Consider the following 25,431-nt stretch of genomic DNA (forward strand, 5'->3'; position numbering starts at 1 on the left):
ATAAGATCATTAATGTAGAAGTAGGCAAAACAAAATAGAATTGTCCGATAATTACTTTTTTAACCGATAGCTGATATTCAGAGGTGGGAAGTAAAGCGTGACATGTACTCCGTTACATTTACTTGAGTAACTTTTTAAGAAAAATGTACATCTAAGATATTTTTTACTTGAGTAGATTTATGAAGAAAAAATGCTACTCTTACTCCACTACTTTGGGCTACACAAGAGTTGTTAAATTTTTCCTCTTTATTCTACATATTATAATAATTTTTTTTTCCAGCGATGCCATTGCCAAAAATAGCTCTACTAATTTCACCGGTGAGGCATGCAACAATAATCACATGACTCCATTACACCAATCACAAGCAAGCTTGCCGTTCTATGATCACGCCAGCTTGTCCAATCATGTGGAGTCTTTAAAGCACCGTAAAAAATGAAGTATTTGACATACAGCGCTGCCCTCAACATGACTCGAAAGCGCAGATTTAAACCTCTCTCACATTTTTTATTTGGCAACGATTGACTATGGAAAACTGGAGATATGATCCTTTTAATTTCATAATAGCAACTATAAAGGACTACAGTATTGACTGTTCAAACTAAGAACTAATTTCTCCACTTGGGGGCAGGGCACTCGTGCTTTTTGGAAAAATAATGCTTCATTTCTATCTTTTATTTTTTTCTCGCTTGCCGAAATTCAATGTTTTTTTTTAAGGCCTGTCAAAATTATCGCGTTAACGGGCAGTAATTAATTTTTTAAATTAATCATGTTAAAATATTTGACACATTTAACGCACATGCCCCGCTCAAACAGATTAAAATGACAGTCATTTCCACTTATTACTTGTGTTTTTTTGGTGTTTTGTCGCCCTCTCCTGGCACTTGGGTGCGACTGATTTTATGAGTTTTAGCACCATAATCATTATTGACATCAACAATGGCGAGCTACTAGTTTATTTTTTGATTGAAAATTTTCCAAACTTTATTTGAACGAAAACATTAAGAGGGGTTTTAATATCAAATTTCTCTAACTTGTACTAACATTTATCTTTTAAGAACTACAAGTCTTTCTGTCCATGGATCGCTTTAACAGAATGTTAATAATGTTAATGCCGTCTTGTTGATTTATTGTTATAATAAACAAATACAGTACTTATGTACAGTATGTTGAATGTATATATCGGTCTTGTGTCTTATCTTTCCATTCCAACAATAATTTACAGAAAAACATGGCATATTTTATAGATGGTTTGAATTGTGATTAATTACGATTAATTAATTTTTAAGCTCTGATTAACTCGATTAAAAATTGTAATCGTTTGACAGCCCTAGTTTTTTTCTTAGTGTGTTTTTTTTAATGGGTTAATGTACAGTATCATTATAACAACAGTTTATATAGATAAGTTTGTTCTGAGAGAGAAAAAACTACCATCGTTTTAAAGAAAAATAAATAAATAAGCAGTTACTCAAAATGTTACTCACTACTTGAGTGTTCTTTTCCCTGGATACTTTTGTCCTTGTACTTCAGTACTTTTTTTGGATGAATACTTTTACTTTCATTCATTCATTCATTTTCCATGCCGCTTTTCCTCACGAGGGTCGCGGAGGTGCTGGAGCCTATCCCAGCCAACTACGGGCAGTAGGCAGGGGACACCCTGAACTGGTTGCCAGCCAATCGCAGGGCACAAGGAGACATACAACCATTCACGCACACACTCATACCTACGGACAATTTAGAGTGTTCAATCAGCCTACCATGCATGTTTTTGGGATGTGGGAGGAAACCGGAGTTCCCGGAGGAAACCCACGCAGGCACGGGGAGAACATGCAAACTCCACACAGGAAGGCCGAAGCCCGGGATTGAACCCTTGATCTCAGAACTGTGAGGCAGATGTGCTAACCACTAAGCCACCGTGCCGCCGAATACTTTTACTTGAGTAATATTATTTTGAAGTAAAGCTACTCTTACATAGGTAAAATTTTTGGCTACTCTACCCACCTCTGCCGATATTTCAATGTTGTCCAACTCCAAAAATCCAAGGCCAATATCAAACCGATTCCAATATATGTGGTCGTGGACTTAACATTCAGTTTTTTCCGATCATTTATTGTTTATTTCATACATGCACCAGGAATGCCAATGGTCTGCTCACAAAACAAATCCCAAGCATGGTCAATAAGCATAATAGCTGTGTGACCAGCCCTTGTACAAAGGCAGAAGGCTTCTACATTCACTTCTAAGGCAACATGCATTTTATTATAATGAAAACCGATGCTGATATTATCATTTCTAAATGCTTTTATCGGCGAATATTATTGGCTACCCAATAATATTGGTAAACTCTAGTTGGGATATATGTATACTATGCCACATTACGTTTGTTGCATCATCTATAAGTCTAACCTGAGCTCGCAACCAACACTTTCAGTGGTGAAATTAGAGCTCTCAGAATTTTTCCAGCTTTTTTTCCTTGTTGTCAGTGAGGTCTACGTAATGCTGCTGACAAAATTCAGAGTTTATTTTTTGGAAATTAAGACACATGAACGTAATTACTTTAAGTGTTCGGTGTCCTACAAATTGCCTTCAAATAACACCGACCTAAAGCCATCTCTCAAAACGCAGCACACCAGTTTGACAGCACACATGTTGGAACAATTATATCCACCGCACGTGAGGGGCTTTTAAACCATAGACCAGTTGGCACGTTTGACTAAGAAACGGGGAAACCCCGAGTGGTGCCAGAAGAGAAGCTTGACGGGAATCCATGCAACACCGAGGGCCGTCACTGGGCTGAAAGGGAATCCCTTCCTGTTTCCGCTGTTTTGTCAGCCGCTCACATGGCTACCATGGTAACACACTGTTTACATTGCTGGCGGTTGGCAGCCGCACAGCAACCAGCACATGAAGTGCTCGTACAGTCACTGCTATTAATACGTTTCTACCGTAAGTCTGCATGCAGTCTCAGTGGAAAGTGTGGCCAAACAGCAGGGTATGATTGCTGAGTGATCCTTGAGTCACTAAATAACAGTCAAATTTGAGAAGAACAGAAATAGACTCCCTCAGTAATGTGGAAACTGAATATCCTTGGCAACTGTATCATAACAATGAGAATTAAACTTGGATAGACAGTTTCACTAGTGTCACATACTGTAGGCCTATTAGTAAATGCACACCATGTCATGTCTCAATCTTGTCAAAATGATTTTTCAACATATTTTTTTTCCCCACTAACATGAATGAATACGTTCTCCAGCAGGGCGGGCATTCTGCATGCATATTTAAAAGGAGGGGAAAATGAATTAATGAGAGACATTCCTGGCACCAGAGCAAAGGACCACCAGATAGTTACGCTCTGTAGAGCTCAATTAGGAATCATCGCTATCATTAACTCAAGCCATAAACTATTAATGGTCTCCAGCCATTTTTTGTCCAGATAAGGATTCACACATTTGAAAAATTCTCATTAGGATCTAAATTAGGGACCTCTCGGAATCAAATTGCCGTTATCTATATATTTTTCAAATCCCTAAATAAGGATTTTATGATTTTTAGCTGTAATTGCTCCAGTTAATTCACCCGGTGAACACACTAAATCCACACCATGTAAGCACATGCACACATTTGAATGCAAATAATTTTGACATTTTGTCAGCATGATGTAAACCTAATGTTTTATTGTCTCCATTTTGCACGCACGGTGCAATGACTTCAAATTTGACAAAAACAAGTAGGATTTTTCTCCATAATAGTGGCAGAGAATGCTGCGTACGCATTCTACGCTCCTCCTTGTGCTTTCCCAAAGTAAGGAAAAATCACTGAATTTTAAACAGCTCCATAAGAATCAAAATGAAAGCAATGTAAAAATTAATATTACATTTACATGACTTCCTATGCTGTTTAAAAAATAATGATACTGAATAAAAAAGCACTCAAGTTAATAGCCTTGAAATATTGTGCCCCTGACATAGCATCTGCAGTTCCAGGAAGAAGACAACGTCCAAATTGTTGGCATATTACCCTCCTTTTACATAATGGTTGTGTCCATTTGATGATTTAATTGTTGCCTCCATTAGGATGAGGCTTTTAAGTGTTTTCAGGCTCAGAGTTGGTAGATAATGTCTTACAAATAAAAGTTTAAAACAAACTAAAGCTAAAGTTATAAAGAAAATTCCATAAAGAGCATGGACACGGGCATCTAACAAACACACACACACCTCCACACATACACACACAAATACAGTGCCTCCATGCATTCTGGATGTGATCATGTGTAGGAGTGCAAGCAGGGATATCCCCTAATGGTGTTTTCATGGCTAAGCACATTATGTCTCAAGGAGAACATGCTGTACTGTTTCCATCTCCAGAGGAAGCCCACATTCTTTGGCAGGGAGACGCCTTCCTTGAATTCACTACATCTCGTTAGTGCGAAGCTTCTCATGCCACTTAAGGTCACCATAACCCCAATAGAGAACATTGAAAGCATAAAAAGAGAAACTATGTGTCTTTCAGTTCTTTCATTTTAAGGAAGAGTTACCAAAAACATCGCAATAGCTCTGTGAAAATGTAACTGCAAATTTGGTGATTATACTGAAAATTTGGTGATGATACAGTGAAGAAAATAAGTATTTGAACACCCTGCTATTTTGCAAGTTCTCCGACCATAGACTTCATAATGTATTGACATGACACGGGACGTGGGGCCGATTAATAGGGGGCCTATCTCCATCAAAGCTGATTGAGTGGAAACACAAAGAGCTTTTTCCGTTGAAAATTCTTGTGAATAAATGCTTATAATGTTGCGATATTATAATATGCTTATTAAAATATTGCAAACTATGAGGCTAGTCAGTAAGGAAATTAGCAGCCGCCATATGTAAACAAAGAGCTTTTTCCATTGAAAATTCTTGTGAATAAATGCTTAAATCCCTGAATTCCTTACAGATGTGGACGTAAAACAGTCTCGATTCTTAGTTAAAATAAAAAAAAAAAAATTAAAAAAAAGTGCAGATAGCATTTATTTTATGTAAATATTGCGATCTATGAGGCTAGTCAGTAAGGAAATTAGCAAGCGCCATATGTAAACAAAGAGCTTTTTCCGTTGAAAATTCTTGTGACTAAATGCTTAAATCCCTGAATTCTCTATAGATATGGATGTAATCTTCTTGGTTAAAAGCAAAAAAAAAACAAAAAACGTGCAGGTAGCATTTATTTCACGTAAATATTGCAAAGTATAATGCCAAAGCTGTAGCGCCTAATTTCTCTCATTGATTTTTTTCACAACGTTTCGAAATGCATGTATGTTACGAAAAATATAATTTACCTTGAACCCTCGAACAAATCACTCCTGAGACAATCCTTTCTGTTTGTATGCAGTACAGCTTTCTGACTTTTTCAACCTAAATCCGGCGTTAAATCGCTGCATGTGACCGACAGCTAATAGATGAAGCGCAGCGTTGGATAGCTTCCTTCAGGAAGGCGTGACACATTGAATGGGGAATGTGTCATTTTAATACATTATGAAGGGGAAATCATGGAGGGGTCTGACATTTTCATAGTAGGTGCATGTCCACTGTGAGAGAGATAATCTAAAAAGAAAAATCCAGAAATCACAATGTATGATTTTTAAAACTATTTTATTTGTGTAAAGGAGCTACAAATAAGTATTTGCACACCAGAGAAAATTAATGTTGATATTTGGTACAGTGGCCTTTGTTTGAAATTACAGTGGCCAAACGTTTCCTGTACTTTTCCACCAGGTTTGCACACATTGCAGGAGGGATCTTTGCACACTCCTCCACACAGATCTTTTGTAGATCTGTCAGGTTTCTGGGCTGTCACTGAGCTTGAGCTCCCTCCAAAGGTTTTCTATTGGGTTTAGGTCTGGAGACTAGCTAGGCCATGCTAGAACCTTCTTATTGAGCCACTCCTTGGTTTTCCTGGTTGTTTGTCTATGATCATTGTCAGGTTGGAAGACCCAGCCACAACCCACCTTCAATGCTCTAAGGCAGGCATATCCAAAGTCCGGCGCGGGGGCCAAATGCGGCCAGTGGTCAAATTTCATCTGGCCCCCAGCCTCTGTCATAAAATCAATAACGTCTGGCCCGCACACAGACTTAATAAATTGGTCAACAGTACTACTACCAGAATATGAAGTAGCTTACACACTAAATGCTGCTCCTCATTTACCCACTAAAAGGCAGCAGCACTCTGAGAAAATTTACCCCATGTGATCCTTTACTTTCAATTTTCTAAAGTGGCGATAAACAACAACAAAAAAAGTTGACTGCAACTGCTGACGTTTCAAGGATAAGTGGAAATTGGACTATTTCTTCAATAAAATACGCAACAACTGTGTCTGCCTCATTTGTAAAGAGACAGTCGCTGTTTTTAAAGAGTTCAATGTGAGGCGATATTACCAAACAAGACATGCTGACATGTAGGGCACGATTACAGGGAAGATACGCAGCGAGCAATGTAAGCAACTTGAAGCTAGTATAATTTCACAGCAGCAGTATTTCACAAGAGCCTGAGAGTTGAAAGAGAACCCCACAGAGGCTAGTTGCGGGATTGTTGAAATTAATAATTAAAAATAATAATAAAGCAAATGTGACACACAGAACGGCTTGCTAAAATTTGCTTAAATACATTGTTCTACGTAAAGGACGTCAGCCAAGGTCGGCCCCCCACATTTTTATCACACCAAATCTGGCCCCCTTTGCAAAAAGTTTGGACACCCCTGCTCTAAGGGAAAGAGATTGTTCCCCAAAATCTCACAATACAGGGCCCAAGTCATCCTCTCTTTAATACAATGCACTCGTATGTACAGAAAAACACCCTCAAAGCCTGATGCTACCACCCCCATGCTTCACAGTAGGGATGGTGTTCTTAGGATAGTACTTATCAGTCTTCTTCTTACAAACACAGTTAGTGGAAATATGACCAAAAAGTTCTATTTTGGTCTCATCTGACAACATAAATCTGATCTCATGACTCTTCTGTATCATCCAAATGGTCATAGGCAAACGTAAGACGGGCCTTGACATGTGCTGGTTTAAGCAGGGGAACCTTTCGTGCCATGCGTGTATTACCAACAGTAACCTTGGAAACGGTGGTTTTGGCCATATTACAAGTTGAGTCTTACTGATCGTATGGGGTGGACAGGTGTCTTTATGTAGCTAATGACCTCAAACAGGAGCATCTGATTTAGGATAATACATGGAGTGGAGGTGGACTTTAAATAGCGGACTAACAGGTCTTTCAGGGTCACAATTCAATCTGATAGACAGGTGTTCAAATTTATTTGCAGCTGCTGCACAAATTAATCGTTAAAAATCATACAATGTGATTTCTGGATTTTTCTTTTTAAATTATCTCTCACAGTGGACATGCACCTACGATGAAAATGTCAGACCGACGCCCTCCATGATTTCTAAGTGGGAGAGCTTGCAAAATAGCAGTGTTCAAATACTTCTTCAATGTATGTCCCTGATACACATGCAGTGCCTTAGCTCAACTACCAGAAATTTTAACAAAAATGGAATTTTAAATATAGCATTTTTTGTTTTTACATACAGTATGCAGTTTAATACCCCGAATTAAAACAATTTTTGCTTTTGACCTTTGGAAATGTTCTTACCAGCAGTTTTTACATCACAATAATATATCGGCATTGACAGTACTGCCGTTCCCGAAAAAGAAACATTATCACAAGTGAGTAAAATCAAATATTAGCAGTTGTTCAAACAATCTATTTCTCCAGTGGCCGTTAAGTTCCACAAATCTGATACCATTGCTGTTTTTCCTAACTGTTTATGAGTCACTTAGAAATATTAAAAGCCTGTATTTAGCTGAAACACATTTTTACATCCGTCTCGTCTCATGAGAATTTTGGAGCATTTAGTATAAAAGATGATAAACTGCAGTTAGAAGTAAATAAAGCTATGTTCGTCCCTTGCAATAACAATGTTACAGGGTACCGTATTATTCGGTCTATAAGTCGCACCAGAGTAAAGTCGCACCAGGCAAAGAATGCGCGATGAAGAAGAAAAAAAAGTCGCACTGGATGGTCACACTTTTTGGGGAAGTTTTTTTGATAAAATCCAACATCAAAAACATGCATGTCATCTTGAAAGGCAATTTAAAACAAAAACAGAATTGAGAACAACAGGCTGAATAAGTGTACGGTATACTAATGTTATATGATGCATAAACAATGAACTGCTATCGTGCCCGGCATACATACTTATTCAGATAACTATAGCATCAAAACATACTAAAAAGTATCAATGATATAATAATGTGTTAATAATCTCACACATGTCGCTGCAGAGTACAAATCGCACCCCCGGCCATATAATGAAAAAAAAAAAAAAAACTGTGACTTAGGGCGCTTTCACACTAGCACTGTTCGGTCCGTTTTAAACGGACCAGGGTTATTTTTGTCAAATAATCCGCTTCATTTTGTAAATGTGAACGCACATACGAACTCTAGTTCGGACCAAACAAACAAACTCTGGTCCGCTCAAAAATCATGGGTCTCGGTTCGCTCTAAGCGCACCCTGCTTCACTTGTGAATGCAACTGGAGCAGGCACCACTTAGCTACTTCATGTGCAGCGTCACAGCCTGGAGCTGTGATCCTCCAGGCTCTGACGATACACGCAAAGCGGAAGTACAGCACGCAAGCTATTCAAAATCCTTAATGGCAAGATGACAGACGATTAGCCATAGCCAAATGTTGCTGTGCTGTGCTAACCAGTTGAATTTGATACACAGAATCGGGTTCTAATGTGGCGGTTGGGTTTTACATGCTGTTGCTTAATGTACCGTGTGTGAGTAACAGTGGCATGGACAGGCAGAGCCTCTTGGAGTGAACGTTTCATTTGTCTCTCTCTCCTGGAAAGAGGCGACAATTTGACGGTCTAAAAAGTCACGAAAGTGAGAGCAATTGCACGTCTGTGTGACTTGGGGTAACACGGTAACCCTTTCGTGGTTTAATTTTCCCCTATGCATTTTTTATATACTGCAGTTCGCTCGGCATTGAGTCAAGAGGGAGCGACCCTGTCGCTGGCCGAGCGGCGACTTGCTATGCTATGCTGCATTACGTGCAGTGTCACAGCACCACACTGTGTTGCTCCCTCCCCTCCCAGGAGGGATGTATTTCCTCTTCTATTTGTAAATGAGTGCGCCTTTTGTCCACGTGATGACACTCGGAAAGTTCGGTTGGCGCTGCGTGAATGCTGAACCTTTTCAACAAGCCATTTGCAAGTGTTGCTGCGAGGTAGCTCTCCAACTGGACCCTGGTCCTTTTGGTCTTCTGTGAAAGCGCCCATATAGTCCGAAAAATACGCTAATTGTTCTGAACATACAGTGTATCACAAAAGTGAGTACACCCCTCGCATTTCAGCAGAAATTTAAGTATATGTTTTCATGGGACAACACTGACAAAATGACACTTTGACACAATGAAAAGTAGTATGTTTGCAGCTTATATCATTGAGTTAATTTATTTTCCCCTCAAAATAACTCAAAATAGAGCCATTAATATGTAAACCCCTGACAACAAAAGTGAGTACACCCCTTAGAAACTACGTACATCCCTAAATGTCCAAATTGAGTACTGCTTGTCATTTTCCCTCCAAAATGTCATGTGACTCGTTACAGGAGTGCTGTCAGCATTGCTGCAGAGATTGAAGAGGTGGGGGGTCAGCCCGTTAGTGCTCAGACCATTCACCAAACTCTACATCAAATTGGTGTGCATGGCTGTCACCCCAGGAGGAAGCCTCATCTGAAGACGGTACACATGAAAGCCCGCAAACATTTTGCTGAAGACACGCCTACAAAGCACATGGATTACTGGAACCATGTCCTACTAGTATGGTCTAATGATACGTAGATTAATTTGTTTGGTTCCGATGGTCTCAAGCATGTGTGGCGGCGACCAGGTGAGGAGTACAAAGATAAGTGTGTCATGCCTACAGTTAAGCATGTTGGTGGGAATGACCCCCCCACCTCTTCAATCACTGCAGCAATGCTGACAGCACTTCTGTAATGAGTCACATGACATTTTGGAGGGAAAATGACAAGCAGTACTCAATTTGGACATATAGGGATATACGTAGTTTCTATGCGGTGTACTCACTTTTGTTGCCAGGGGTTTAGATATTAATGGCTATATTTTGAGTTATTTTGAGGGGACAATAAATTAACTCTATTATATAAGCTGCACACAGACTACTTTTCATTGTGTCAAAGTGTCATTTAGTCAGTGTTGTCCCATGAAAAGATATACTTAAATATCTGCAGAAATGCGAGTGGTGTACTCACCTTTGTGATACACTGTACCTGTAATTCAGTGTAACGGCAAAATTGTAGCAGTAAATAAAAATATTTTGCATACTGCTTTATATATTCTATGCAATGTGGTAAATTATTTTGCAAAAATTTTGCAAAAAAAAAAAAAAAAAAGAAAAAAAAAAAAAGAAATAAATACATAAATAAATAAAGACAGACAATGTCTATAGGCTTAATTTACATTGCAACGTTAAATTGCAGCCGTCCAACATACACAGCAACGGGTAATCTGTCACACGTGGACATTTCTGCATAGACTAGATAAATGACATCATTCAATTTAAAATGGGTTGTCTGCAAATATCGTCATCAGTGTCTGTTTGCATTTGGAGGGGATTACGACAACCCCAGCAAACTAAGCGCTGAGGCAGCGTAATTGGGAGCATCTGGATGTCATTTTGGTCTTTTCAGTCCCGCAATCATGAACACTATTACATCTTGTTTGGCCATTTGTTACAGTGCAGACCGGCTTGGCAAAACAAATTCCAGAAATAAAAATCCCCAACTCGGTTATGGATAAAATGACATCTTCTAATGATGTCCCAAAAAAAAAAAAAAAAATCTATCAAACCATGTTTGCCCTGTCTATTCTTATCAAAAATAAGAAAAAAAATGTGGGTTCTTGACTTGGAAATACTGTATATAGTTTAAAATATAGGGAATCTGGATGTTATGTTTTATTTTGAAATAAAAATTATGATAAAAATTCATTTCAATGTTTAAAAATTAAGTGAACTAGATAAAGAATCCAAAGAATGTGAAGTTGAGGGAGGACGTCGTTCGAACAACACAATGGCAACATGCATCACCTGCAGGTTTCGTACAGCAGGGACCTCTGCGTAAAAGGTTAAATTAAATCCGACATTTAGATCACCGTGGAGAAGTCTACAGTGGGGGTTGGTAAATGGAAATAAATGACCTTTTTAAGTCTAATAAAGGATTTCACCTTAATGAAACACAGGTGGCTGCTAATTTCTGAGCATTCCAACAACCTCTTCCTCTTCGGACATTCTTGCCTTTGGTATTTACTCATTCTTTCCCTGAGGTCGCTGTGTCACCGGGACTAGCTGATGGGAATGTGGTTGTGTTCCTTTGTTTTCATTGGCTGGGGAAAACATGGGAAAAGAAGCCGGGTATCCTCTGTGATCCCACCCCGAGCAGAGGAACTTCCCTTAAGCCTGCAGAGGCAGCTTCACCACACGTAACCTCTTGTGCTGCAGAGATGCGTGGAAATATGATGTCAGAAAGATGAGGCTTGACCTTTGCAGCCTTTATTTCATGGGAAAAACTGAAAAGCAACGTGACATAAGAGCCCTCTGTGTAAGATCAGGCAGGATGAAGAATCCCGGCAATAGTATTGGTTTCACTCAAGACCACCATTCAATCTCAAAACAGAATAGCATCAAATTATTCCCATGAAAACACCATTCGCAAATCATCTTTTCATCATTTACTTAGCCCATTCGTCTTATTCTCTGTGATTAACAGCAAGATGTTCAAAATGATTACGATCAAAGAAACTCCCCAGAAAGAAGTGAATAAAAGATTCCTTAGCGTTATTAATTTATTTATCTTTCTTTTCTATTAAAGCTGGTATGAAAGCAACAACATATTGCTGAAATCAGAGACGGTCACTGCCTGTGAATAAATATTAAATCATAGTATTCATAAGTGGTTGTCAGCAAAGGAAAAACACTTACAGCCTGTTACATAATCTGTTAGCGTCCATAGAGAGGAAGTGCGCCCATTGACTATACCTAAATGTGTATCCGCAGCTATTTGTTCTTGCAGGAAAACACACACCATAAGCTGCTCATTTAGTCGACTTGCTTATGAAACATTGGAACAATAATTACTGTAAAGCTGCGCAGATTTGGTCCTGTGAAAAATCATTTCTGGCAAACCTGTACAGTATCTACTTTTCTCAGCATTGTTTCCCACTGAGAAGAACATGAATTATTCAAAACCACCCTCCTCCTAATAAGGAATGGAAAGTAAATGGGATAACGTACACATACACAGAGAAGGCTCAGGAGTATAGAGGACCAAATGGGACAGAATGAAAAGCATAAATACATCCTTAAATCAATACTTAAATGTGTCATTAAATTATTAAAATGGAAATTAAATAAATAAAAGTGTCATTAATTCATTAAAATAACAGCTCATTTAATGTAAAAACATATTACTTCATTATTGAATTAATTATTTCATGGACGTGTTGCAGCACTTCATGAATTTTATCTGTCAAACTCACCCATCAGGGTCACTGGGCGGGACTAAAGGCTGGTTTATGCTTCTGCGGCGGATTTACACCGTTAAGGCAGACCCGATTTACGACCCTACGCCGTAGCCTGACATGCACCCCCACAAAATCCTGACTACGCGTCATACGCGTGGTGATGTGAGGCAAATGGACTGTGATTGGTCCGCTCAGACTATTGTTTCTGGTTCAGCGTTGTTGAAATTCGCCTCCCCAGACAAGCCGCACGGAAATAGCGACAGCTAAACAAAGTGCCGCTCTGCCGATGCTGCCTCCGCGCGCGCCAACCGGGAAGGCGGAACTTCGCGCGTTCTCTTCTTATTTTAACCCTTTGTACTGACTCCATGTTTCAAAAGTTTGAAGACCACTCACCGAAAACAGGTTGACAATTTATTCGTCGACAGTGGTCAAAAACAAGGCAAAAACAGACGACGGAGGGAACAATGCTGAATCCAAAGCAAGGCTACATAGCAAATGTTTCCGAGCAGCAAATCTGTCTTATCTCAGTGTCCAGTGTTTTTTAAGTCTGTGGGCCGGCCGAAGGTGGGTCCGAGCGTTGCTTTGGGATCATCCCTCTCTGGCCGGTTTCGGGCTGTTTAGGTTCGTGCATGAATGGGATGTGGTTGCCACAGCGACCGACGCTGGTCTTGACGTCACAAGCGCATGCTATCAACTTTGTTATCCGGGCTGGCACTATTTGTTTTAGGACAAGGCGCGCTGGTCTTTGTCCTTGTTCGTTTGTCGGGAGGACTGATTGCCAGAGTTTGGTGCTTCAATCTTGCTCGTGGCGCACACGTTTTGGGCTTCTGTGATAAGATGGCGTTGTGTATCTATTCTGTTTCTTTAAACTATGGTGCAGTCCTACAGTGAATATGAGAAATGATACTATTCCCTGATTGATATTACGTGTTCGAGTAATGCAAACAGTTAGACGGTGCCTATGAGAAACGGTATCATTTTTCCTTTTCCCCCTCATGAGCGCCGATAAGGTGATTCACTTTACTGTGTTCAAGGCCACTGAGTGGAGTCTGCCTAAACTATAGCTAAATGAATGTGTTATACTAATGCAAACAATTATATAGTGTGCGAGAACGGTACCTTTTCCCTTCAGCGTGCAATCACCGCCATTTACAAGGCGATGAGAGGATCATCAAAGAGGTCTCGCAAATATGACCACCGGCACAATTTTTCGTCAAGGTATTATAAAGATTGCCAAATGGCAAGCAATTCGTGGAAGGAGATGAAAATACCTGACTGGAGGTCAGCAAACGCATAAAAAAATGGAAGAACCTCCGAGAGAAGTATGTGTGTGTTCTGAAGCGAATGGCCACACGAAGCGGTGACCCAGCCGGTCAAACACTGCCAGCTTTTTATCACTTTATGTCGTATTTTTGATTAGTGCACTTTATCTTTTATTTTGTACATGTTCTCTGTGAGTCCGCGATTTATTTACATTTTACACTTATTGTATTGAAAGAATAAAGCACAGGTTTGGAGTCAAAAGAGTTATTTTGATGTTTAATTTTCAACAACAGACAGTTCGCACACTTGATACATCATCACTGATCGAGAGTGCCTCGGTGCTTTTATAATAATGTGTTTACCACAAGGGCGTAAATTTGGTCTCACACTGGTAGGGACGATACAACATCATAACCTGCATGTACACTTTTTGTTCAGAATGGGACATTAATAAAACCAAACAAATTTGGTGAACGGTGGTCAGGGGTACATTTCTCATGAATACGAACCTAATTAAGTGATATGCTAAATCAGGGGTGCTCATTACAATGATCGAAACGCTTGTGTGGGTAGCTCACGGCATTAAAAAAAAAAAAAAATAACTATGTACATTAAAAAAAAAAAATTATGATTGTGATTATGATTATGATGAATTATGATTATGTTGTATCGTGTGAGCAACATTTGAGGTAATGCAGCACCTGTCTCTCTCTAAGCAGCTTCTTGCTCACATTTTTCTGGTTCTATAGTTTCCAGAGTTCACTATATTTCTCACAATTTAATTAATGTTAACAGTAGAAAACACAAACAGAAGGACACTTCTCTCTAAGCAGCTTCCTACTCTAGTTTTGCAGGTTAGCAAGTTCACAGTTTAATGTTATGCTAACTCTGATGCAGGTCGGACTTCCAGTAGCAAAATTAGTGGTGTGGTTCCAACCTGCACAACACTGGCATCTTTTTAAATTACCTACAGTGGCTGCTGCTGGCCGAAAAAAAAAAAAAAAAACTAATATACCTCGTCTTCAAAGTGGGTGGACGAGCTGGCGGCATGTTGTCGACATGTATTCCTATCGGGGCTATTTGTGTATGATCATGCGTGTGTGTGTCGAGGGTGAGTCAAGTCTTCAGCCAATCAAACCCCAGATAGCAGACAGACATTGAAAAGATGTTGGATCAACATTCCGCTGTCAATCTTATATCGTTGAATCAACGTCACTTTTGCACCCTCAATTAATGTTGTTTCAACGTTGAAATCTGACAAAACCTAAACGGCATTTCGATTATTAATAATATTGGAACAACGCTGAATCAATGTTATGTTTTCAACCAAAACGCCCGTTCATCCATTATTCAGTGACTTTTCAATCATATTTCCCGGTAAATAATAAATCAACTGTCAGCATTAGTTCATCAAATATAAAACAATGTTAACCCAACCATCGCCTGACATACCATAAAACAACCTTGTTTCAACGTCACGTCTAAATTTTCAGGATTGCGAGAGGGTAGTAGGTATTTAAAGATAAGAAAAACCATTTGCTTTTCAGACCCCGCGTATTGGTCAGCTTTCTTTCTGAAAGAAAAAAGTGTGCTAAAGAGAAAAAAAACAATCCCAATAAAAGATTTTAACATGTATTTTACAAATGAAACGCCTCAATGAAGTATTTTTTTCCCTAATGAAATGGTTTTCAAAAGCTTAATCGATGGATTTTCTCAAGTTAAAGCGCCACGCAGAAATATAATTGCATATTATTTTGAAAAATCAACCGGATCCACTGTATTTTTACACGAGTGATGTCCTGGCTGCCCGATTCTACATAGTAGTATTGACACAAATTGACTCAAATAATAAACTCTGCCATTCGTTTCAAGTGCTACACATTGAACCGCTTCTAGGACGTGTCTAAAACACAGCCGCACTGAGACTAGTGTGCACACGCTGCTTGACTTTAACGGCCGCGTTTCACTGCGTTGACGTGGCGGCAACGTTTACTCACCAAGGACGTGCATGGTGTATTACTGGGGTTAGACTAATAAGTATTTTCATCCAAAAGAATTTTAGACTTTGCCGATTACGTGGAAGCGGGACCTGCTGACAAAGAACATGTAGTGTGCAAAGCAGAGCAGTTTATTGAGGCTGTTGGCGTCATTTCGGCTCTTTGTTGCAGCACTGTTACGAGTACCCCTGGTGGTCAGGAGCCGCGAGCGTAACATAAGACGGCAGATGTGCAAGGAGGAGGCCGTGACAAATCAAAATTGCAAATTAAGTTTATTTAACAGAGAAGAAACAATGGACACAGAGCACACAAACATTTACCCAACCCCCTGCACTATGCAGCAAACACCAAATAAACAGTTCAAAAACCCCAACTAAATCTAGAACCCAAAACAACCCCCAAACTAAATCACTACTGTGACAGGCACCTAGTGTACCCCAATATACATGGGTGGTGTTGCCGCTCTATCTAATGGACTAATACAGAGAGTTAGTACCTACGTGAGGTGGGAGACACGATGTAGACCTGCAGGTGTCTAACTAAAGTCCCTACCTCTGTGCTCTGCGCCAACCTACAGAAAAAGACAAAAGAGATCATTAATAAACAAGTGGCAGAAAGCAAACTTCACAAACAAAATCAAAGCCAACATAACAGGCTTCAACAAACCAATACAACCAAATTGAGAGCTGCCACTGCCTCTCCTGAACCAAGCAAACAATTCAACTTATATAGTGGCAGGACGAACAGATGATTGGATGATGAGGAAGTGGTTCCAGCTGTGGAGGCCTTCTGTGATCACACAGGTGGAAACTACTGCAAAGGAAAAATACAGGTGAAAACCAACATAAACCAGTATAAAGTGAAAGGGAAAACATACATACCTGAACAAAAAGATAAATTACTCTCCATCCGTAACAAGCACTTCATAAATTTTTGGGCATAACTATCTGTCGCTTGTCCTCCACTTGTTTGACCCAAGTAAAGGAAGTGCCACCTAGTGTGTCAGAATATGTTTACAGACTCTACATGGATCGTTTGTCCAAAACCGACCTGTCTTGGCTTGATATGTTGGGTACTTGATGTATTAGTCCAGCACACTGAGTTAGACAGATAAAATAAATTCATTAAGTGCGACAATATATGTCTCTGAAATAATTCATGAAATACTGAAAAAAAATATAAATATTTTATTTAATGAGCTGGTATTTTAATGAATTAATGACATTTAATGATACTTTTATTTAACTCCCATTTTAAAAAATAATGACACATTAAAGTATTTATTGAAAGAGTTATTTATTCATTTCCTTCTGTCCCATTTGGTCCTCCATACAGGAGCAAACTAAACCGTCCAAATAACGCAGTTTCTAATATATACAGTAGACGTATGAGCTAATTTCATACAGTTGATAATGGTAAAGATAGTTTTTTAAATCCTGCTCTGCATTTAATCGTGACAATGTCTCATGCTGAGACAGCCAAGCATAAAAAAACTGTTTCAAAACGTAAATCAGGATCTAAGATTTTTCAGCCATAGTAGTCAAGACAATCAAGAGACGCATATGCTAATTTTATGACAGTCCAATGCAAATTTTAAATTGCCAAAGACAACAAGATACCTGTAAACATCAACAAGTAAATCATAAACAGACAATATGTCAATGATGGTCAAGACAACTTTTTAGCAACCATATTGGACAGCGGATTACAATGTGTGGCACTTCAAGCGCATATATTGTACTCATTACCCATTATAATCTGAAAAATCATGTACCGACCCCCTTACAAATTCATACATATCTTTAACAGGCATGAAAATGGGTCAGGGGGTAAAAAGGTGGGAAGGGTTTGGAGGAAATATGTTCCGGTACACTGTACAACTCGGGCTGTCCCAAACGACACATTTTCTCCCGATCAGTCAGCCGACTATTTTTACAATTCGTCGAGTAATCTAATAATTTTTAACATTTTTTTACTAATTTAGCAATGAATTTTTTGATGACACTTATTAATTCACAAAAACATTTTAGAACGCCTAAATTCTTTATTTAAAGTGCAAATAAACACGTAAATAACAATACATCGCAAATAAACAATGAGGTCAAATGCTGATAGCATTAACTAGTGCAAAAGAATGAAACAGAATAAGAACACTGACTTCGTCGTCCAATATGATTCAAAACAATTCTTAAAAAAATCTAGCATTAATATTATAGTAAACGACTACATATAAAATAGTATTATAATCTTTGCCAATCAGATTTTTCATAAAGGGTGTCATTTTAAAGCTATTCCTAGTGTAGAATCTGAATTCTGAAGTATATAGGAATAATTCAAATTGTTATTTATATGATGAACATGACGCGCTTTTATTTTTTAAATGATCACCGGAAGTACAGTATGTTCCCTAAACCGCTAACAGTAAGCTTTACACTCTGCAAAAAAAGCTCTTTTTGTCATTGCATATGGTGTCAATAATCATTTTTTTCATTTTTTTTTTTTTTTTTCCGCTTGCAAATGTTGTTAACCAGCGATTTTTCATTTTTGAAGTGTCACCTTTTAACCGCAAGTTTGCGTTTTGGAGAAGACTGCCAGTGTTTTATAGCAGGTTACAGGTTGTCTTCTTTTCCCCGTTAGCCTCATTGTAGCAATGCTAACATTTACAGTGTTTAATATAGATGTGTCCTGATTTTGTATGTCTGAACTTTAATTCTACGGCGTGTTGATGACCAATAAACACCTGTGAAGGAACTGGAGTCTCATATGCCATCAACATGCACGTGTACAAGCTCGCACAAATGTATACATACAAGCACACGACGATAAAATGCAGCCGTGAAAATTACCGCCCTCATTTTTAATTACCTTGTGATAAATGGACTCATTGCATATCGCGACAGGCTTAGCAACTTCAATAAAACATGTCATTATTTAGTTAGATGGAATTACAATCTGCCAGCTTGTAATAGTCACTGGTCTTCCAAAATTACCACTGGGTGATTGCGCTTTAGGTGTTCATTCATGGCCTACGTGCAGCCAAGCTTGGCATTAAAGCGTACTCTCCTTTGTTTCGTCGAAATAAGTCAATGTTTTGGCCACTGTGGTGCACTTTATTTTGGCTTTGTTCCATTTTCCACACTTGTATACCAAGCGTCCGACATTTTAAAAAAAATCTCCTGAAATTTTCTCCTCGGATCTCCACAATTAACGTAGGTCACCCTTTTTGACTCATAATGGCGATAGGTGAGAGACTTTCATGCCTGCTTTAAAATAACACAATCTATTTGTTCCCGTCAGCCGTAATGTAATAGAAAACCGTTTTGTTGCAGTTTCAATAGAGATTAAGCATGCCAGAGAGAGTAAAGTTTTGTTTTTGGACCAATTGTAATTGCCCGTTTACCACAATTATAGCCAATTACAAATGCACAGTAATGAATTAATTAGCTGTTTAAATATCCTAGATAGGGCCACTGAGTGTTTTGAAAGTACTAAGTATAATAATTAAAGTTAGTTAAATAAGAAAACATGCTCAGTGGCCCTCTATTCTCCCATTTTCAGTTTATAATGGGTGGAGTGCAACAGCTAAAGTCTGTCCATCTGCCGCATCGTGAACAAGTGAATAATAAAATGAAGACTGTTTGTCGAAGCTTACATTAAAGATTACTCATCCGTAAATCATGAATAGGCGGGGAAGACATCTCCTCAGAGTTTTATCCTTGCCCTTTTATGGCTTACCACCAGCACTTTTTAACCAGACTCGAGCATTTCTTTGGAACTACGACAGAACCGAGTGACTCATAGTTTTAATTGACTGCTATTTTAATCACAAAGGAACACCCTACAAGGAATACAGAACACTGTGTACATTCAAGTGTCATATTGTAATTCATACACTGTCTATGTATCTGGCATTTAAGTTGTGTGTTAATATAAGACTGCAGTGATTGTTTTTGTTTTGGCTCTCTGGTCTAATGAGATCCACATCAAGTATTTTGCCTTTACAAAAATAACAATGCTAATTCATGATTTACATATTGTTTACTCTTAGTTCTAAGTATGCAGAATTGAATATTAACTTTATTAAGGAAGGCTAAACACAAAATGCAATGTTCATTTTTGAGTAGGAAAGCGAAAATCTTTGATACCGCTCTTGAAATGGATCTTACTCAATGTTTACTCTATTCAAAGTGGGCACTGAAAAAGTGATTCATCCCCAAAGTTACATAAGTGAAATGTAGTGCACTACAATCCACCTATGACCTAATCAAGCATCAATTGAGGGAGAACAAGAACATCCTAAAGGTTGCTGTCTGTATGTGTGTAAAATAATATCAGGTTCTGCACAGCCCGTCAGCAACAGACTCACTAGTTCTACTGTAAAACAGCTGCACTTTTTTTTTTTGGAACAGCCACAAGCCTATCTCAGTTTCATACCATTATATAACCCTTTGCATGAAATGGTTGGTATTCTGTGACTGTTTAACCCTTTAAGGTCCAGCCCTATTTTGTCTGATTTTGGATGCCTTTGATGTTGCCTTTATTTTTCAAAGAAAGAAATGTTCACAATGGCCTGGTTGGGTCACTTTATTCATGACATCATAACCTTCATGTCCAAACTGTTGTTTTCTTCACTGATGAATTATAATCATTTTTGCCCAAAAAGGGTAAAATCCATTTAAATTGCTGGGGTCAAAATTGATCATATTGATGTCCTTTTGGCAGCCTAACTAACATGCTCACCAATCTGTTTTTAATCTTAGTAATATTTATTCAACTTGTTAGGGTGGACATTCAACAAAAAAATGAGACAGAATAATCTTGTATTTGACAATTCAACAAAAACAGCAGGTATGGTAATTTTTGGCCTTAATAAATACTATGGTCAAAAAAGGTTGTATACAGTAGACCAGTGCTTCTCAATTATTTTCAGTTACGACCATATGCGGAGATTAAGGGGGGGGGGGGGGGGGGGCACAACCCTCCCTGGTGGCATAAAATGTCATTGCCTATAATTGACTTTCCAATATATGAATTCAAAATTAAGACTCTGCCGGTGAGATGTTGTCTATAAAAGTTGTAAAATAATAAACAACACAAATAATTGAAAAAAAAAAAAAAAAAATCTCTATACTGGGTCAAAATCATTTTTCAAACAGATTATGTGACTAGCACCTTAGAGACGGTCATTGGCTTTGCTCGGCCCCCCCTGAAAAAAAGGACCTGAGGACAGAGGAGGCAAGATGAATATACGTATTTTTTTCAAACCTAAGCTTTCAAAAGCAACAACTACTGAGCAAGAACCAAGGATTGTAGATGTACTCACACACATGCACACCCACACAGCTGGGATGCCTGTATGTACGAGCATGGGCAAAGCAAGTATCCGAGTATATATGTTGTAGGTTAATTTTATTTATCGTTTCGGGGTCATTAACATTTTCGTCCCCCCCCCCCCCCCCCACGCCACAAATGTCAAACTCCGCCTATGATTACGCTTCCCTAGGAAGATGTAAAAGTTTTGCGCCCTCTCCCCAAACTCTCTGCCGCCATTGTAAATATTATAACATTTGTTTATAAAATTATTTTTATTATTATAAGTACACCTCTGCATAACGTTGTCCTTTTCATTATGAAAGAAAAAAAGTAATGGTGATCAACTTACAATTAAGTATCAAAGAATAGACTTAAAGCGCCATTTGCCTGAATTAAAAAAAAAAAAGTCATAGTAGCCAAGGTACATTTTTTTAACCATTTGATAATGAAAAATAAAATTCAACTAGGCCTGCAAGCAGGACTGAACGGGCCCTCGCAATCTAGCGCAACTCGGACAGTGTGCAGATCAGGGTGGTGGCAGATCGTCCTCTCTAATCATCTCATTAGAACCTAACATGCTCGAAAGTCGCCTCTTTACATTCACACACCTAAGAGATAAAAACCCCTATTGGAGAGAGTACTACAAAAAAGGAGCAGATAAAGGGTCGTCACGGCAACAGACAGAGACATGTGGACATGGGCTATTGAACGTTGTGTCAAGGAACTATTAGTCATTTACTGAATTTGTCATTTTGCCGAAAAAGTGGCCGACTTTGGCACCACGCCCAGGTCAGACCCGTGAATAAAAACGCACCACCCGTGAATAAAAACGCACCATTTTAAAAATTTAAGATCTCATATGTCTCCTGAACAGTCTCACCAATTTTGAAGATGATCCAACTAACTCCCTTGGCGAAAAGGTCTCAAATGTGTACCCTGTAAATCGATAAAAATTTCATATTCGATCCAAAATAACCGATTTCCTGTTGGGTTTGGAATATGGGTGCCAATGCTTTTTTGGAGCAGTTTTGGACAAGGTATAGACTCCCCAAATTTCATTGCTCTACGCTGACAGACCCTAATGTTATAGGCCAATTTTAAAATTCCAAGGGGGCTCCACTGAGCCATTTTGTTACATTTTTTTTGCAACGTTGCAAAATTATCGAAATTTGCAATTTTCCGCACGTATGTTCAAATTTTGGTGACTTTTAGTGCATGTTCAGGCCTCCAAATTGGCCGTTTTCATTTGCTCTGAAAAAAAAAAAATAAATGATCCTTTGCAAAACAATAGGGCCTTCGCACGCTTAGTGCTCGGGCCCTAATAAATAATAAATTCAAATTGATTAGCAACATTAACTCATGAGGACAATATGCAAAACAATTTGACCGAAAAAAAAAGGCTGACAGTGTCATTGGACAGTTTTTATTTTTGCTGCAGGCAGTATCAGCTCCTTTGTTATGGTGAGAGGTTAGTTTGCACTGAGCTATGCCACCTTATATGATGTAACACTGACAAAGCAGGATGATTGTTGGCAATATTCGACATTTTTTCGCCCCCAAAAAAAAAAAAAATCATGTGGCTTGTCAATGTAATTGGGGTCCAATGTCTTAAAGTGACATCTTAATTGGTTTGGCTTCCTGCTGTCCGCTGCAAACATTTTTAGACACTGTAAACAGAATTTTATGTATTCAAATTCAAAGCCAAAAGCTACATACACTTTGTCATATTTCCTCGTCTTAACTCTTCTCCAGCATTCTTTGCTGTGTGCTCTTGCTTAGTTAAAAAATACTGCATGCACTCCGAAAACGAGAGCGCCACCGCCACCCACTGAGTGGATGTGCAATTAGGCTTTATTCTAGTAGAGGAAAAAAGTATATTCCCCGAAGTCACATGCGCCACCCTGGGGGGCGTGCCCCACTATTTGAGAAGTACTGCAGTAGATCAACAGTGAAAAATAGTAATTATATGATATATTACACATCATCTAACACAAAAAGGGTTTGGAGGATATATGTTTGTGAGGTTAGAAATTGCACCTATCACCTTATCAAAACTACAGTATATACAGTACATACAATTAAGCTTCTCGAACACACACATTCATACACAGAGTGAAAAGATTATTTGTGGGGAAAAAATCGTTTCATAAATCTTTGAACTGAACTGGTTAATTGTAAGTTTTTCAGGAATGCCACTCCAAAAAGCAATTTTGTCCTTGAACAAGACAAACAGCCCACACTTCCACGGGGTGGCTGTCCTCCTTCCGCCCTTTACACACTGCTGTCACTCTTCTCACTCGACGACAGATCTAGCCCATCCTCCTCCTTGAGTTGATGAAATAACGCAATTGCACACGCTAAATTTAGTTTTCGATTCATTCCACACGTTTCAAAAAGTCGCACACTCAATCCTACCGGTCGTCGCTCACTACCTCGCGCCTTGCTCTCGTTAAGTGGCGCCTCGCTCGGCAATGGATTAAAAATGTTCGCATTACATCCTTCTGTTGTGACCTCAGAATGGCTCCTGGGATATTTAGTGTTTTTTGGTGCTTTCTGTTTTGGAAAAAGGACAAGAAATGATGGAAATATGGGCAAAAACATGGTTCATTCAGTGTTTTAACGTTTATTCATGAGGGCAATAAAACTAAAATGACATTATCTCCCATTTTGCATGGTCGATTGACTTCAAATAAAAACGAGTGTGAACCTTAACTTCCGCACTTTCAAATGACACCAACCAGCGGCACTTAAGTTATATACATACAATATGACGAGGCTTCAACTATGACCAGAGCGCCTGAGAGTGTGAACCTAACAGTGAACAAAAATACATGATATTTTTGTTAAATTTGTGCATCTTTATGTATTTAGGGGCAAACCTCATGGCTAGTGAGTCAGGATAACGTACAGTATCATGAATGATCTGTAATCTATTCTTTGTATTTTATTTTAGACATATACAGCATGCACGCACTCACAGTGTAATGCTCCAGATCCATTTCTCATCCTTTGCCAATCAATGTCACTCTTGAGCTAGGATTAATGACTGACATTTGTGAGTCAAATCACTTTAGGTAGGACACAAAGATTTGGTTTGGCTTCATCCCATGCCCGTTGGCCGCTATGTAGGCAGCACAAAGACGTTCACCTTATTCCTTATTGATCTCCCCTCCTGCGGGGTGTCATTTATTTGTAGACTGATATCCGTAAGTGGGACTGATGAGTCCAAGGGGCTTGATTGATTTGGGCATACATGCTGCGTGACAACTAGGGGAAACTCATGGATCAGCATTCGTTTGAGGTGTGTCCATCTCTTTCATACATGGAAACATCATCTTCAAATGAATTGATGAATAAACAGCATTTGTTAATGTATCACACCGCATAATAGCGATCCTAGATGCTATGCAAATAGGCTCAATGGCATGTGATGATTACATTTACTTTGCGTTTTTAGTCTTCCACTAACGCACTAAAGCTATTCGGTCGGTAGGCTTTCATTTGTTTGATATAACATAGAAAAAAAAGTCCTTTGAGTTCAAATCCACGGAGAGATAATGTGGTTATTTTTTATTACAAATGTGTGACACACAAATCATAAAAGCAGTGGTGAAATGTAATGAAGTAAAAGTACTGCGTTACTGTACTTAAGTTCTTTTTTGTTGTATCTGTACTTGACTTGAGTACAAATATCAAGATGTATTTTTTACTTTTACTTCTCTAGATTCTACAGCATGTATCTGTACTTTTTACTCCACTGGTTTTCAAATTGTCGCCTGCGTTACACGTCACTTTTGTTTGTTTGTTTTGTTTTTCTCATTGTGAATTGCGAGTTACGTTTTCGTGCCTCCAACGCAATCAATTAGCCCCTTGCAACTATACCCTAATTGAGCACTAGAGGCAGCAACACGAGCACAATCAAGATTTGGCAGGTGAACAAGATTTTGTCCAATAAAAACCAACAGTGAGAGTAGCGTGCCTTCAGATGGGTGCAGCAAACTCTTGTACAGGGTGGGGCGGGGTATGCACTTGATAGCTGCTTGCAATCCACCATTAAAAGGTTTTTTGATCTTATTAATATTCTGTTTACAGTACACTAACATTTAATTTTATTGCCTGTTTTTTTCCATTCTGCACAATTTAAAAAAACTGAGCAGTCAATGAATTTTTGATGAATTTATTTTGGAATTTATGAACTATTGGCTTGGATCTCATATATACACATGACATTTTTTCATCGGGAGAAAAACTTTACTTTTGTACT

The sequence above is a fragment of the Corythoichthys intestinalis genome, chromosome 20, assembly GCF_030265065.1.
Source record: "Corythoichthys intestinalis isolate RoL2023-P3 chromosome 20, ASM3026506v1, whole genome shotgun sequence".
NCBI lineage: Eukaryota > Metazoa > Chordata > Actinopteri > Syngnathiformes > Syngnathidae > Corythoichthys > Corythoichthys intestinalis.